This window comes from Bufo bufo, chromosome 4 (genome assembly GCF_905171765.1).
Source record: "Bufo bufo chromosome 4, aBufBuf1.1, whole genome shotgun sequence".
In the NCBI taxonomy this organism is placed as follows: Eukaryota; Metazoa; Chordata; class Amphibia; order Anura; family Bufonidae; genus Bufo; species Bufo bufo.
Window position 1 is genome coordinate 582,929,384 of NC_053392.1, and position 15,760 is coordinate 582,945,143.

Consider the following 15,760-nt stretch of genomic DNA (forward strand, 5'->3'; position numbering starts at 1 on the left):
GGGATCACAACCAAGGATTCAGGCCTTTGCTGAGGCCCAAAGCAACATTCCCACCTTACCTCAGCTGGATGACAAAGAAAGCAGCAACTTCAGAACTACTAGATCTCCAGGAAGAAACCACCATTCCCTGCGAGCAGTCCTGTAAGTACAGATTCCAGAACAAGGAGAAGTTAAGTACCTCCATAGCTAGTCAGGCCCAAACCAAGCAGAACCCAAGACAGAGGAGAAGACAGATACCTGCCAGATTCTTAAAGGCGTATGTACTAGATGCAGAATATATATATATAATTCCTGCCACATATTGCCAATACCTGCTGAGATCCTAGACTATTGCTGCATATTGTATGGATCTAAAGCTGCCTCTTATAACATCAAGTAAAGACAAGTTGGACCCTCTTTGCTGTGTGGAATTCCATCATTCCTCCATTACTCCTATTTACAACACTCAATTTGTTGCATGTGAGCCAGGATACAGGAGTCCGGCCGTACTAAGGTAGGAGACACCGTTGACACAATTCAGAGACAATATCCCCCTCTGGTATTCCTCACCTAGTACATGAGCTCATACCATCTTAAAGGGCCCTTTTACAGTACCTGTGCAAGCTGCAACTGGCGTCACAAACTTAGTTACACCTAAATCTGACCCACTGCATAGCAGCCCCAATGACCCAGTGTCCTGCTCATTGCACCATTGTCACATAAGTCTGGTCCGGATTTCACAAACATATCAATCTTAGAAAAATCGGAGGCATTTCTGGTCTCTTGCAGTATCCGGTGTCGTGCTTTCTGTTTATATTGCTCTGAGTCATCAAGTTGAAATAATGATGAGACATTCAAGTGTACCTTACCTTGCTCCAGGTGATGTTCCCGGGTAAGAATGTGTGTCCTCGCTGGCACGCTGCACAAGGAGCAGGATATACTGCATACAGATAATGGCATAGCAGTGTACAAAATAGGGTCTGTCACCTCCATTCTGCCTCGCAAAGTAATTCCAGTGCTGGTTAGTAGACTTAAAGGGGTTGTCTCACTTCAACATTTGATATGTATGTTGTGTAAAAACATAATATAACTGACTTACTAAAGTAGATTCTTTATCAATTATGCCTCCTGTCCATAGTAGAGATCATTTTGCTTGTTTTTAGAAACTGCTTATTTCTAGTGGTTATGGCCACCGCTGCGGTGTAGCAGCAGCAGCAGCCGTGCTTGCGCACTGAAACGAAGAATGACGGCCTCATATTGCCTTTTTATGTAGCTTCCCTCCCCGGCCAAAAACAGCAAACAGATCATGACAACCACTTACCACTGGTTGTCACGATCTGCAAACCTCCCGCTGCGCGGAGGCTGCTAGTGATACTGATACACTAGAAGCCTCAGGAGCGCGCACGTACAGGCTTGCCTGTGCCTTCAGTCAAACGAAGAGGCATCGCCCCCTAAAGTTCAGAAAGTGCATCTACAGACCAGCAGGGAAGCGCAGAAAGCACTAGGTGAGACAACTCCTTTATAGGGATTATCCAGCCTGTTTTTGAGTGATGGCCTATCCTCGCGATAGGCTATTAATAACTGGTCGGCGCCACCCCGCAACACCGTCAGTCAGTTTTTCTTTCCGGCTGTACCTTTATCTATAAACAAGAATAATAGAAGAATGGCACAAGATAGAGTCATAAGAAAAGATGATCCAGAACTGTCATTTCATGTGGGATAGAATTATTTACTAAAACAGGCATGTCAGAAGAGGTGACAGGTCATCTTTAAATTTATTGTCCCATATGTAAATGAGCTGTCAAAAGTCCAGTGAGGGGTCCTGAGCATGGCAAATGCTCAGAGTCTCCTCCTAAACCCTGCCCCACTCTTGCCCCTTGGTGTAAATTAGAAGCTCCTTCGCTCTGTGATGTCACACAACCCTGTAGTTAAATCTCGTGCATGCACTGTAGTTGTACAAGACTGCGCATGTGCAGTACTGTTGATGATGCCGATACCCACAACTGTAAAAGTACTGAGCATGCATGGTCATGGTATTGCATGGCACATGTGTGAGATCTTACCAAGAGCGACACCGTTAAGTGGATCCTTTAGGGATCCTGCAGGATAAGTGTTTGATCACTGGGGGTGCTGGCACGGGTCCCAAAATGCCCTAAGAGAATGGAGTGGTTGTGGGTATGAGTGACCTTCATTCCTTTTACTGGTATGGGACTGCCAGAAGCTGTAGTGTGCATAGGGGAAAGTATTGTCCATGAGATAACCCCTTTAAAACTGTTAGCAATTTTGGCCATGCTAAACTGATGTCAGCACTAGCTAGGGGCCTGGGAAAGAAGTACAAAAACACATTTTGTGGAGCTTTTCTCATCAGGACCAGTGAATAATATGATGTTTTATTCTGACAGACTCTGCTCCTGCGAGTGCCCAGGACAGAGCTTTACTTTGGTTTCTACAATGAGCTGCTTCCAAGACCCTCTGTCTTATTAGGTAGGGAATAGTGCAGCTCTGAAGGTCTACCCACACCACTATCCTACTTGGATGATCCATCCTCAATGACAGCCCCCAACTGGTTGATGGTCCCTAACTTAACTAAGTGCAGGGGTCTAAGCAAAAAGAGGTACAAATATCGGCAGGCAGAACCAGTAGGTAAAATGTCAGAGCCAAAACAGGATATAATCACAGAGTCAAATAACAGGCAGGGTCAAAACCAGGATGTAACATCAGAAATATATATCGGCAGTGGAGCTGGTTGCTACAGTAATGGAATTCCCTCGCTGGCACTGCAATAGAGAGGCTGGACTCGCCGCTGAAGCAAAGAGAGGTAAGTATGTCATATAATCCTATTCGTGATGATAATGAGATGACTGCTGAGAAGTAAGTCAGACTATTAGTAGACTCAGTGGTCAAGGTGTCAACTGCAAGATTTCATGATTTTTATTTATAAAGATAACAGCATTGGAAAATAAGATACAAATCACCATAAATGCATAAAAATATGTTTATCTAAAAAACTTGATCAAACAACAGATTATTTTCTGATGATACATTTCTTTTCAGTTATAACATTTTGGCTACCTGCAGCCACCACTTTAGGGGAATTTAGGAGATTACTGCTTGTTTGGTTTAGAAATGTAGGCTTATCATCACTAGTGCTCCAGTTTATAAAGAAACCGTTTCTATAATAGAATTATACACTGCGTGCAGAATTATTAGGCAAATGAGTATTTTGACCACATCATCCTCTTTATGCATGTTGTCTTACTCCAAGCTGTATAGGCTCGAAAGCCTACTACCAATTAAGCATATTAGGTGATGTGCATCTCTGTAATGAGAAGGGGTGTGGTCTAATGACATCAACACCCTATATTAGGTGTGCATAATTATTAGGCAACTTCCTTTCCTTTGGCAAAATGGGTCAAAAGAAGGACTTGACAGGCTCAGAAAAGTCAAAAATAGTGAGATATCTTGCAGAGGGATGCAGCACTCTTAAAATTGCAAAGCTTCTGAAGCGTGATCATCGAACAATCAAGCGTTTCATTCAAAATAGTCAACAGGGTCGCAAGAAGCGTGTGGAAAAACCAAGGCGCAAAATAACTGCCCATGAACTGAGAAAAGTCAAGCGTGCAGCTGCCAAGATGCCACTTGCCACCAGTTTGGCCATATTTCAGAGCTGCAACATCACTGGAGTGCCCAAAAGCACAAGGTGTGCAATACTCAGAGACATGGCCAAGGTAAGAAAGGCTGAAAGACGACCACCACTGAACAAGACACACAAGCTGAAACGTCAAGACTGGGCCAAGAAATATCTCAAGACTGATTTTTCTAAGGTTTTATGGACTGATGAAATAAGAGTGAGTCTTGATGGGCCAGATAGATGGGCCCGTGGCTGGATTGGTAAAGGGCAGAGAGCTCCAGTCCGACTCAGACGCCAGCAAGGTGGAGGTGGAGTACTGGTTTGGGCTGGTATCATCAAAGATGAGCTTGTGGGCCTTTTCGGGTTGAGGATGGAGTCAAGCTCAACTCCCAGTCCTACTGCCAGTTTCTGGAAGACACCTTCTTCAAGCAGTGGTACAGGAAGAAGTCTGCATCCTTCAAGAAAAACATGATTTTCATGCAGGACAATGCTCCATCACACGCGTCCTCCACAGCGTGGCTGGCAAGAAAGGGTATAAAAGAAGAAAATCTAATGACATGGCCTCCTTGTTCACCTGATCTGAACCCCATTGAGAACCTGTGGTCCATCATCAAATGTGAGATTTACAAGGAGGGAAAACAGTACACCTCTCTGAGCAGTGTCTGGGAGGCTGTGGTTGCTGCTGCACGCAATGTTGACGGGGAACAGATCAAAACACTGACAGAATCCATGGATGGCAGGCTTTTGAGTGTCCTTGCAAAGAAAGGTGGCTATATTGGTCACTGATTTGTTTTTGTTTTGTTTTTGAATGTCAGAAATGTATATTTGTGAATGTTGAGATGTTATATTGGTTTCACTGGTAAAAATAAATAATTGAAATGGGTATATATTTGTTTTTTGTTAAGTTGCCTAATAATTATGCACAGTAATAGTCACCTGTACACACAGATATCCCCCTAAAATAGCTAAAACTAAAAACAAACTAAAAACTACTTCCAAAAATATTCAGCTTTGATATTAATGAGTTTTTTGGGTTCATTGATAACATGGTTGTTGTTCAATAATAAAATTAATCCTCAAAAATACAACTTGCCTAATAATTCTGCACTCCCTGTACTAGGAAAATGCTTATAATGCAGTAACCTAATATAATATGTAAAGCAGTTCCAAACTGTAGCATTACTTAAAGGGGTTTTCCTATTTCAGACAATGGGGGCATATCGCTAGGACATGCCCCCATTGTCTGATAGTTGCGGGTCCCACCGATGGGACTTGCACCTACACCGAGAAAGGAGCCTCGAATGTTGTGGAGGGCGCACTGCTCATGCTCAGCCGCCCTCCATTCATTTCTATGGGTCCGCCGAAAAAACAGCCGAACAGTGGCTCGGATATTTCCATCGGCCCCATAGAAATGAATGGGAGCAGTGGTCACACAAGCGCGGTGTTCTCCCATTCACTACTATGGGGAGAGAGCTTGGTGTGGCCGGACCTGGGAAAGCCCACCACCTTCCACGCTCTGTTCTGGGTGTAGGTGCGGGTCCTAAAGGTGGGACACGCCCCTTTCAGACAATAGGGGCATATCCTAGCGATATGCCCCCATTGTCTCAGATGGGAATAGCAAACTAAGACAGGTTGGCATTAGTAGGAGGTGCTCATACCCACATGCAGTTATGTGCATATATATAGGGGAGCAAATCCTGCACTTGTGGCCCGTTGCTAATGGCAATACCCAGCAAAATGCATACGGTGGAGGATGCCCGCGGCGAACCACAAGTACCACAATAGACATCCTACACAAGGTAACAAGTGCGGATGTCATATTTAATATAACAATATAACAAAACAATGACAAGGACAGGTGCACACTGCAGTCTCACTAAACCCTCAATCTGATTTTAAAATTGAGAGATTAGTCAACATGTCCTACGGTGTAGAACATGTCTAAGCCCGGGCACCATGCCAAGGTTTCTCAAGTAGCCCGGGACCTAACACTCTCCTACCTGAGCCGTATGGGCAATACCAGGAGCCAGTGGGCAAATTACAGGAGCATAAGGCCGACTCACAAACAGCTCACCAGTTACCTCCAGCATGTAGCCATGCTTGCAATGGGAGGAGGGAGGAATCTGCGAGTCCCACTCAAGACTGGCTGATATGTCCCAGGCCTCACAGGTGCACCTAAATGTGGCCTGTAGATGGAAAACAGGCACATTTAAATTGGATTTTATACACCTCCATGAATCTATATATACAAACTAAGAAGACAGGTTGGCATTAGCAGGAGGTGCTCATACCCACATGCAGTTGTGCATATATATAGGGGAGCAGATGGGAATAGCCCCTGACTGACCGTTACAAGTGGCACATGCAGGAAGTTCGCATGCAAGTACTGAAGTGCAGTGAAGACCGCAGTGGACTCATGAAGCCAGAACCAAGCATCGAGCAGCAGTTAAGTCTGCGATCCCGCTGGGTGCGGGTTAATGGTATACCCACTAGCAAGTTGGACAAAATCATATGTACTGTAGCCGTTAAAGGCTACATACACTTTTACAACCAATTTTGGTCTAATCTATCTTAAAGAATGCAACTGTTGTGTGTGCGTCTACAGCTCCTTTGTGTTTACCTTGGTAACAGACTACACATAAACCCTGTGTGTAGTCAGAACCAGCAGTCATGTGTTACTCCATTTCATGTGTTATTTTACCTGTAGGTAACAATCAGAAAAGGCGCAGTGTGAACTGTTTGCTGCTGCTGTGGTGAAAATGTATTGTGAGTGGACAAATTGCACCAAGTGATGTGGAAACTGTGGAGCACCAGATGCCATTGATGTGAGAGATGAACGTGAGCTATGAAGATGCGTGAGGGTGGACCGACACGCTACAGTGGAGGAGCTCACCGCCAAATCGAACCGGGGCCTTCCAGACAGTTCAGAGAACCCTACTGCGTATGGGGCTCCGGAGCAGACGGACGGTCATTGCACCTCTGGAAACAAAGTTACATTGCCAGAAAATCCTTCAATTTTACAGCAGAGTCGGAATTGGACCTCCACTGATTGGCAAAGGGTTGTCTTCTCCAATGATTCTTGTTTTCTTCTTTATCGAATGGATGGATGTTGATGTGTCAGGAGAGAAACATCAGAGAAGAAACACCCTGCAACCATTGCTGGAGAACACAAGCTGGTGGTGGCAGAGTTCTGGTCTAGGGATGTTTTCATGACATTCTCTGGGCCACTCATCCATGTGGAAGGCACATGTAACATCCTGAAGTATGTCACTAAACTTCTGTTCCCCTGCTTCATAATGTTAAGTGTATGTAGGGTGAGGGTGGACCTCACCAGCTAGTCAGACCCATATCAAGCAGACTAAAGACAGAGCAGAAGATAGATACCTGCCAGTTTCTCTAGGCATATGATCAGATGCAGAATACATATAAATTCCTGCCACATATTGCCAAAACCTGCTGGGACCCTAGACTAGAGCTGTAACTTGTATGGATCAAAGATGCATATCATACCACCAAGTAAAGACAAGTTGGACCCTATTATCTATGTGGATTTCTATCATTCCTCAATTACTCCTATTAACAACACTCAATTTTGTTGCATGTGAGCCGGGATACAGGAGTCCAGCCGTACCACAGGTAGGAGACACCATTGACACTACCATATCTGCTATACAGAGACATTATCCCCCTCTGGCATTCCTCACCTGGTACGTGAGCTATAACATCTTAAAGGGCCCTGCTACAGTACCTGCGCAAGCTGCAACTGGCGTCACGAACTTATACACATATATACTGACCCACTGCATGGCATGCCCACTGACCCAGTGTCCTGCTCATTGCATTAAAGTGGCGTCACGAACAGGATCGGATTGAATTGTGTGTCCATCCCTAACTACAGAACCGGATCCAATTGTGCGCTAAAACGGATTTAAATCTCATGTTTCACAGTATTACCAGGGCTGAAGATTGTGCCAAAATTGTTGAAAATGGGCTTGCTTACTTTTATTGCTGGACCAGAAAAAGCTGCATTGTACACATCGGCACTACAAGGGTTAATCGGCCATGTTTCCCTCATGGTGCAACAGCTCATCCAGGATTTCCAAGATGGCGAAGATGTTGAATACACGCCCTCTCAAGAGCGCGAAACTAACGAACACGCCCCCCAGAAGCGGGAAAATCTAGTAACTCCCCCTCAAAGGCGCGAAAATGACGAATATGCCCCCCTGGGAGCGGGAAAAATAGAACCTGCCCCACATGAACTTCCTATTGTGGACCGAGGGGATAAAGACTCCTCCCCCTGGGCTGCGCCCTTAGAACTCGCTGACGGCTGGATGCAAGAAGTCGCCAAGATGGCCTTTCCCCAGCCTAAGTGGAGCCAAATGATGTTTGGAGAAGATCCAGTCTACCCAGAGTCCCCACCGGAGATCTCTCAAGTCTCAAATAACAGTGGGCACTCTGCATCTGCTGTCACTCCGGAGGCTGTGGATTCCTCCCTGCAAATGAGAGCAAGACCGCTTACCTTACCTAGCATCCCGGAGGTTCCGGAGAAGACCGCTGCTGAGGTCCCGGTTCCTGCTGCACAAGGCCCTGACCTGATGGAGTTCTCTGAGGCCGTAAATTCCTCCGCCTTGTCGAGCGCCCCCGCGGAAGGTGACGTGCCACGCCAGATGGAGGTCGACGTCGAGACTGTTCCCGCGGAGGACGCCGCTGGCGCAGCACCCATCGCCACTGACAAGTCGCTGGCTGAGATGAAGATGGCGCCAGGGTCCCGCGATGGCATCCAGGACGCTCCGGCCGCGACAACAGGTAGAAGCTACCCTGCTCCCTGAGGCCCGGTCCGAGCCCGCCCCTGTACCGCGTCCTGAGACCCCAATACCTGTCATCAGTCTTAGGCCAGCAAAGCCACAGCCACCTACTGGTGCGGCGGAGGCGGCTGGTGATTCCACTCCGCCGCCCAGCTATGAGAAGTTGAGGAGCCTTAACCCGGAGGTTCCCCATGAAATCACGGCCTTTGCCCAGACCGCCTGGGAATATAAGTCAGCGGTTGAAGAATGGGTCAAACAGGTCATCGATAACCCCCAGTCAGGAGACCCCAAACTGACCCGGCGTACAGGAACTGTACTGTGGTTCTCTGTGGAACGGGTTGTAGGATTCCTGCAGGACAATTATTCGGGCACTGAAGTATTTGTGGGCCGCCGCTCAGTAAAACGGCATTATCTGCCCCAGGAAAGGCATAATCTTTATGTAGGAGACCAGGTGGAATACACCCCCATGCAGTCCATGCAGGGACTTTTTGCCGCTGGGGTCACCTTACTGTAGAAGCCCCTCTCCCCTGCCGTCACCCCAGAGTCCTGGCAGGAGGATCCAGGCTCTGCGGGCAGGACCAGGTGCCTACAAGAAGCCCCGGATGGCCGCTTGCTATTTAAAGAAAAGGTTCAACCTGCACCGGCACCACTAATACCGGACCTGTCACCGCCACCAACCCTGCGGGTGGGACAGATAAACAATAGCGTATTAACCTTCAATCCCAAAGTCCAGCCATGTTTTATGCCCCCATACATGCTACCCTGGAAACAACCCCGGGCAACGGCTTCAACTCTCCCTGAACCTCTGCAACCAGAAGTTCTACCATTACCATCACCTGCACCGGCTGTGGATCCCGGGTTACAGAGAGTAACAGCAGCTTTTTCCAGGCTGTCCGCACAGCCAGTTTCTGCAACCACCGGTAGAGGGCAGTGGCGTACCACCACCAACGCTACTCTAAGCTACCACCAGAGTCAGGAGCACCCTCTAATGCATTTTAGCAGCTCCAGCAGTGACGAGGAGCTGGACACCTACCTGTAAGGTGTCCCCACTACAAGAAAATAATTATCAGTGACATTTGGGAGCCACTTCATGGACTGCTACCTGACGGGTGAGGAACTGTTTGGCATTTGTGTGCTGTTTTAACCGTTTTGTTCCAGGTTGCCAATGTTCTGTCCTCATCCAGATGGTCATGTCAGTTAGGACTCCCCCCATCAGCACTTAACCCCTCATGTCCAAGTTAACTGTTCTATCCCCTTTCTCAGGTTACAAGATAGCCTGTTGCTGCTATTATATGACATTTTAACCCTTTGGATTACAATTAACTTTTGCCCTGTGGATTGAAATGAACTTTTATCAGTTTCCAGAGGATTCTACAACTTTATGCACTTCCAGGAAAAAGGACTCAAGCTACTGTTGAGCTTATCCTTGCACTTATATAATTGCACCACTTTTATAAAATGTTTTATTGCAACATAAAGCTTGCACCCAAAGAGAGGACTCAAACGTGATACCTGAGCTCTTTGTGATTTTATACTGTGATAATTTTTGCACTAATTTTTCCAGTTTACCTGTTATGCAACGTTTAAGATAACCTGCCCATTGTATGTATTATCCTTCTAGGTGCTGCAATGTGAATTTATGCACTGTTTGTCATGATTGCACTTAACCATTGCACTTAACAAAAATGTAGCAATTTACTTAAAGTGTGCCTTTTTACAGCTCTTGTTCTCTCCCCCTTATACGGACTGTCTCATACGGACGCTGAATACTAATGGCCTACACCCGAGTAGGACCAAGTGGTAAGTCCAGGCAGATCCAGTTACACAGGTACCCCTGCTGCTTCGGGAATCGTTAGAAGCCCTAGGCTGCTCCTTCCCGCTTGTTTTATGTTCTGGATTGTTCCCATCCGGAGGTGTCTCATTTCCAGGAGATCCATGGGAACGTACTGCCCTCCTCCTGTGACTTGCCAGAAGACATGGAGACGATAAATACCTCCCCTTCTGAGCGTTTGCCTAAGGTAAGGCGCCTCAAACCTTAGAGCCATATATTCTAGCTTCCTCATAGACATCATAGTGATCGTTCTATAAGCCAAATTTCTTCAGGCTATGATGCAGGGAAGGGAATACAGGATAAAGCCACCCTTCTATTTGCGGGCTTTGCATTACACAATGGTGGGATTACGGAGTAAAGACACCCCCATGCTTTCTTTGATGTTTTAGGGCCAGAACATACAAAGTCAGTCAGTAATGTTTGCTTTGTGCAGTATTTAGGTTACCTGGTTATACCAAGAGAAGAAAACTGTATGTTGGACACCTTACTCTAGCGGGCAGGAACCTCGAGGAAACCGTTAAATGTTTTGTCTATGTAATGTCTTATATGTATATTCATGCAGCACTTTGTATTTATTGGGTACCCAGAGCTGATTTCTCCACCCTCCTAAACGTACGCCGAGGACGGCTTCACTTAAAGTAACGGGGTATGTAACATCCTGAAGTATGTCACTAAACTTCTGTTCCCCTGCTTCATAATGTTAAGTGTATGTATATTGTCATCTGGTATAAGTTTCATCGCTCTCTCCATAATGTGCATTTTCTAGGCCTGTTTTATATATTTGCTGTAATTTCCATGTACTCCAGCAGGTGGCAGCAGTATGTAACAGGATCATAGCTAGTTAAGTATTCCTAGACTGGAATAGTTAATTCCAGGCTAGCTCCCCCCTTTCTGAGGAGGAGTGGAATGTTCCCACATCCTACTTCAGGGGGAGGAAGGAAAGTTCTAGGCAGTGTGAGCCACCCCCCTGCTGGGGTAGGCTGTGTTAGTAGGAGCTCCCAGAAACAGGGACCCCAACCAAGGATCCAAGCCTCGGCTGAGGCCCAAGATCAACCTTCCCAGCCTGAGTCCCTTACCTCAGCTGGTAGACCAAGAAAGCAGCCTTTCACAGAACTATCAGATCTCCAGGAAGCCACCATCATACCCTGCGAGCAGTCCTGTAAGTAAAGATCCTAAGACAAAGAGAAGATTATTACCTCACCAGCTAGTCAGACCCATATCAAGCAGACTAAAGACAGAGCAGAAGATAGATACCTGCCAGTTTCTCTAGGCATATGATCAGATGCAGAATACATATAAATTCCTGCCACATATGGCTAAAACCTGCCGGGACCCTAGACTAAAGCTGTAACTTGTATGGATCAAAGCTGCATATCATACCACCAAGTAAAGACAAGTTGGACCCTATTATCTGTGTGGATTTCCATCATTCCTCAATTACTCCTATTAACAACACTCAATTTTGTTGCATGTGAGCCGGGATACAGGAGTCCAGCCGTACCACAGGTAGGAGACACCGTTGACACTACCATATCTGCTATACAGAGCCATTATCCCCCTCTGGCATTCCTCACCTGGTACGTGAGCTATAACATCTTAAAGGGCCCTGCTACAGTACCTGCGCAAGCTGCAACTGGCGTCACAAACTTATACACATATATACTGACCCACTGCATGGCATGCCCACTGACCCAGTGTCCTGCTCATTGCACACACTCCACTGATTTCGGTATGAATCCATCCTTGTAGATCACGTTTACCCATACATGCTGATTGTCTTCCCTGGGGGGAGGGGATCCTCCAGCAAGACAATGCGACATGTCACACGGTTAGAAATTTCCGACATTGGTTGGAAAAGCATGACCAAGACTTCCAAGTGCCACCCTGGCCCCTAATTCTCCAGACTTGAACATCATTCAGCATCTGTGGGACCACCTCAATGGTCGTGTTTTCTCTATGGATCCCCCCCACGCCCCCTCCAGTAGCTGTGGGATGCAGTCAGCATGGCTGTAGATACCTGTGACAACCTACCAGGACCTTACGGAGTCACTCCCAGCCCGTCTAGCTGCTGTCCGTGCTGCACACGGTGGTTACTATGGATATTAGCTGCTGGTCAGAATAATGGGACTCAACGGTGTACATTCTTTGGATTTTCTTTGTTGTGATCAGCGCCCTTCAGTGCTGTATCAGTCACTTTCTTTGCATATGTAATAGTGAAACCCATATATAAAAAGGAAAGAAGATGTGGCAGAGTTTCATACGCTTTGTTGTAAACAAGACAAAATATTATCTATCACAAGATGAAGTGACCCTGAGAAGTTCTTAGAATTGCACAATATGAATTATTGTTTACAATGGCTATTATCTGTACAAGTATATCATGGTATTATAAGGCTTTTACTAAAAAAAGGCATTTTTATGAAACATCATATTCCGTAGCTTCCTGGTCCATCCTAGATAAATAGGTGGGCCATAACATTACACGCTCTTCAGAACCCCCATTATGTCCCTTCACACAATATGACAAATATGAGGTGACTGTCTTAGTGAGGATAGGACTTTAGATAATACCTCCTTGTTAGAAGGGTTCCTTGACATAAAGAAGATCACATTTCCCCAACAATCAGCTGTAATCTGTGAGCAAACCTAACCATAAGCATTCAGTTCTGCTGCAGCGCCACCACAGGTGAAATAAAGCATTACACAGTGCCCATTCAAATCAATAGGTTGTCTGTGTAATGCAGGACAGGACAGGTCCTCCAGAGCGAGAAACTCTCCTTATAACCGCTCATCACTTTGGCCGAGAGATGAGTATTCTGAACAAAGGATAAACCTAAGGGCATCTGTCAGCAGTTCTGTACCTATGACATTGGCTGACCAGTTACAGGTGCGCTTGGCAGATGGAGGCATCTGTGTAGGTCCCATGTTCATATGTCCCCCCATTGCTGAGAAAATTAAGTTTTAATATATTCATATGAGCCTCGAGGAGCAAATGGGGTGTTGACGTTACACCTACAAACTCTGCTCTCTCTGCAACTGCCATGCCCTCTCCATTTTGACAGGGCCAGGCAGTGGAAGCAGCATCACGCCTGGCTCTGTCAATCAAAGTGGAGAGGGCATGGCAGTTACAGAAAGAGAGCAGAGCCTCTAGGTGTAACAGCAACGCCCCCGTTGCTCCCAGAGGCTCATTTGCATATATTAAAATATCCTTTTTCTCAGCAATGCGGGCACATATGAAGATGGGACCAACACAGATGCCTCCATCTGCCAAGCGCACATGTAACAGGTCAGCCAGTGTCATAGGTACAAAACTGCTGATAGATGCCCTTTAACTCAAAATTACCCAATAGGGTTATGAAAATGAAAAACATGGAATGAGACCGGTTTCTGGACATGTTTTCCCCCCTCCCTTTGTATATAAGTTAATAACCTTGCCCTAATGAAGCTGATTACCAAATAAAGGTTTGCGGGAAATACTTCTAAATATAAGCTGTCTGGCAGCACAGTCACTATTTAAAGACTCTAAATGGGGTCTGTCCAACCAGCGCTCTTTGTGACATCTCATTCTAGCGTGTGGATGTGAGAGAATCTATTCATCCATGCACAATGCTGGTATTAAGAAGCGGCTCTCCGACATAAAGGAGGAAGCTGTAGGAGAAAACAGCTTAGTCACTGTAGTAGAGTGCAGCACGTGGTTCTTTCACCTACCGAGCACAGCGGCTGTCAACAAATGATGTCACGCTTCTCAGCACATACATGAGGCAACCGCCTTCACAGTGGTCTGGTTTTTCCAGGCGATTCTTCAAGATGACAAGCAGAATTTTTTCTCAATATTCTTCATATCATATAGTTTTTTTTTTTTTTTTTAGAAAAACAGGAAAAATGGGCTACTTCCGGTTCCGGCGCTGGGATGCGGGCGGCAGCGTGAAGGAGCTCCGGTGACCTCTCACCATATATTGAATCCCGCTCGTCAAAAATCGGCAATAGGGGGCTGAGACAGGTACGTCCTGGTCCCTGAACATCCAGAGTCCATAAGTTTATGGAACGCTACCTGCTACGGAGCGGCAAAAGGAGGATCTCCGGAGGACGGGGCAGAGTCATTGAGGACATGCTCGACAAGATGGCGGACTCGCGCCCTTCTACTCCATCTCCGCTGACACAAGTGCTGCTAGAAAGCGGTATGAGTGAAGAGCAAGTTACCCAGCCAAACCCCTCAATGGACATTGATTACAAAAAGCTGGCCATAGAGGTGGCCAGACATTTAGCCCCCGATATAAGAGAAACACTCACCATAACTCTGTCTGCCTCGTTACAGCAGCTGCATGAGGCGGTCGCCCAGCATGATCTGAGACTGGAAGAACTTGAGCAGAGAGTGTCTAGGGCTGAAAATGAATCGGCTGCTTTTACTCAAAAAGTTAATGAGCTTTCAAAGCAGAATATGATTTTGTATGATCGGGTAGAGGACCTGGAAAATCGGTCCAGAAGGAGCAATTTGAGACTGTTGGGGCTACCTGAAAAGTTTAAACCGCAGACTCTGATGGATATATGTGAAAAAGAATTACCCAGGGCTCTGGGATTAGAAGGGCGCTGTAAAGTAGAAAGGGCCCACAGAATTGGTCCAGTACTAGAGGATCAGCAGAACCAGATGGGACCGTCTAGAAGTCAAGGTCCTAAACCACGTCAGGTTATTATGAAATTCCTGGACTATTGCGACAAGGAAGCCCTGCTGAGGGCATATAGGGCCAAGAAAGGTCCACTAAAGCTGCTGGGACACTCTGTATTACTTTTTGGTGACTACTCTGCAGCTGTGGCTAGGAAGAGGAGGGAGTTTAGTCACGTCTGCACTTTACTGCATCAAAAGGGACGCAGGTTTCAACTACAATACCCAGCAAAGTTAAGGGTGTTGCATCCTAATGGGTCAAGCACGATTTATCATGATCCGACGACAGCAGAAGAGTGGATTAAATCCATACAGAATCCAGGGGAGCCAGAGGGAGCAGACAAGAGGAGAGGAAGAAGCTCATCCAGAGTGGTGAACCCAAGAGATCGGGAACGGAGAAGGGAGAGAGGAGGAGAATATCCAGAGCCTGGGACTAGGGGACGAAGATCTTCAGACCGGAGAGAAGATCCCTACCCAGGGAGATGACCCACGTTTTCCATCTAATCAATAGGGGGTCTATAAGAGATCTCAAAATGCATGTGAGACTGGTATACCTGCTGGTTCAATATGGCAGCACTGTTCTGTCACTGCATATATGTTGAAGAGGGTTATGGTTATACCCGCCAAGTTATGTTAATATTCTGTATTAAGTGCAGTGCTAATGAAATGTCATATGCGGGGTGGATGATACCAGATGCAGTATAGATGGATACGGGTAAAAGCCTAATATGTTTAACGGGGAGACCTCAAGAAGTTACAGTAGGAGTGTTATTTTTCCTAGATATCTTGGTGAGAGGCAGCCTGCAACCCAGAAAAAAAGGGAAGTTATTATAAGAATTAAAGAGGTTGTATTA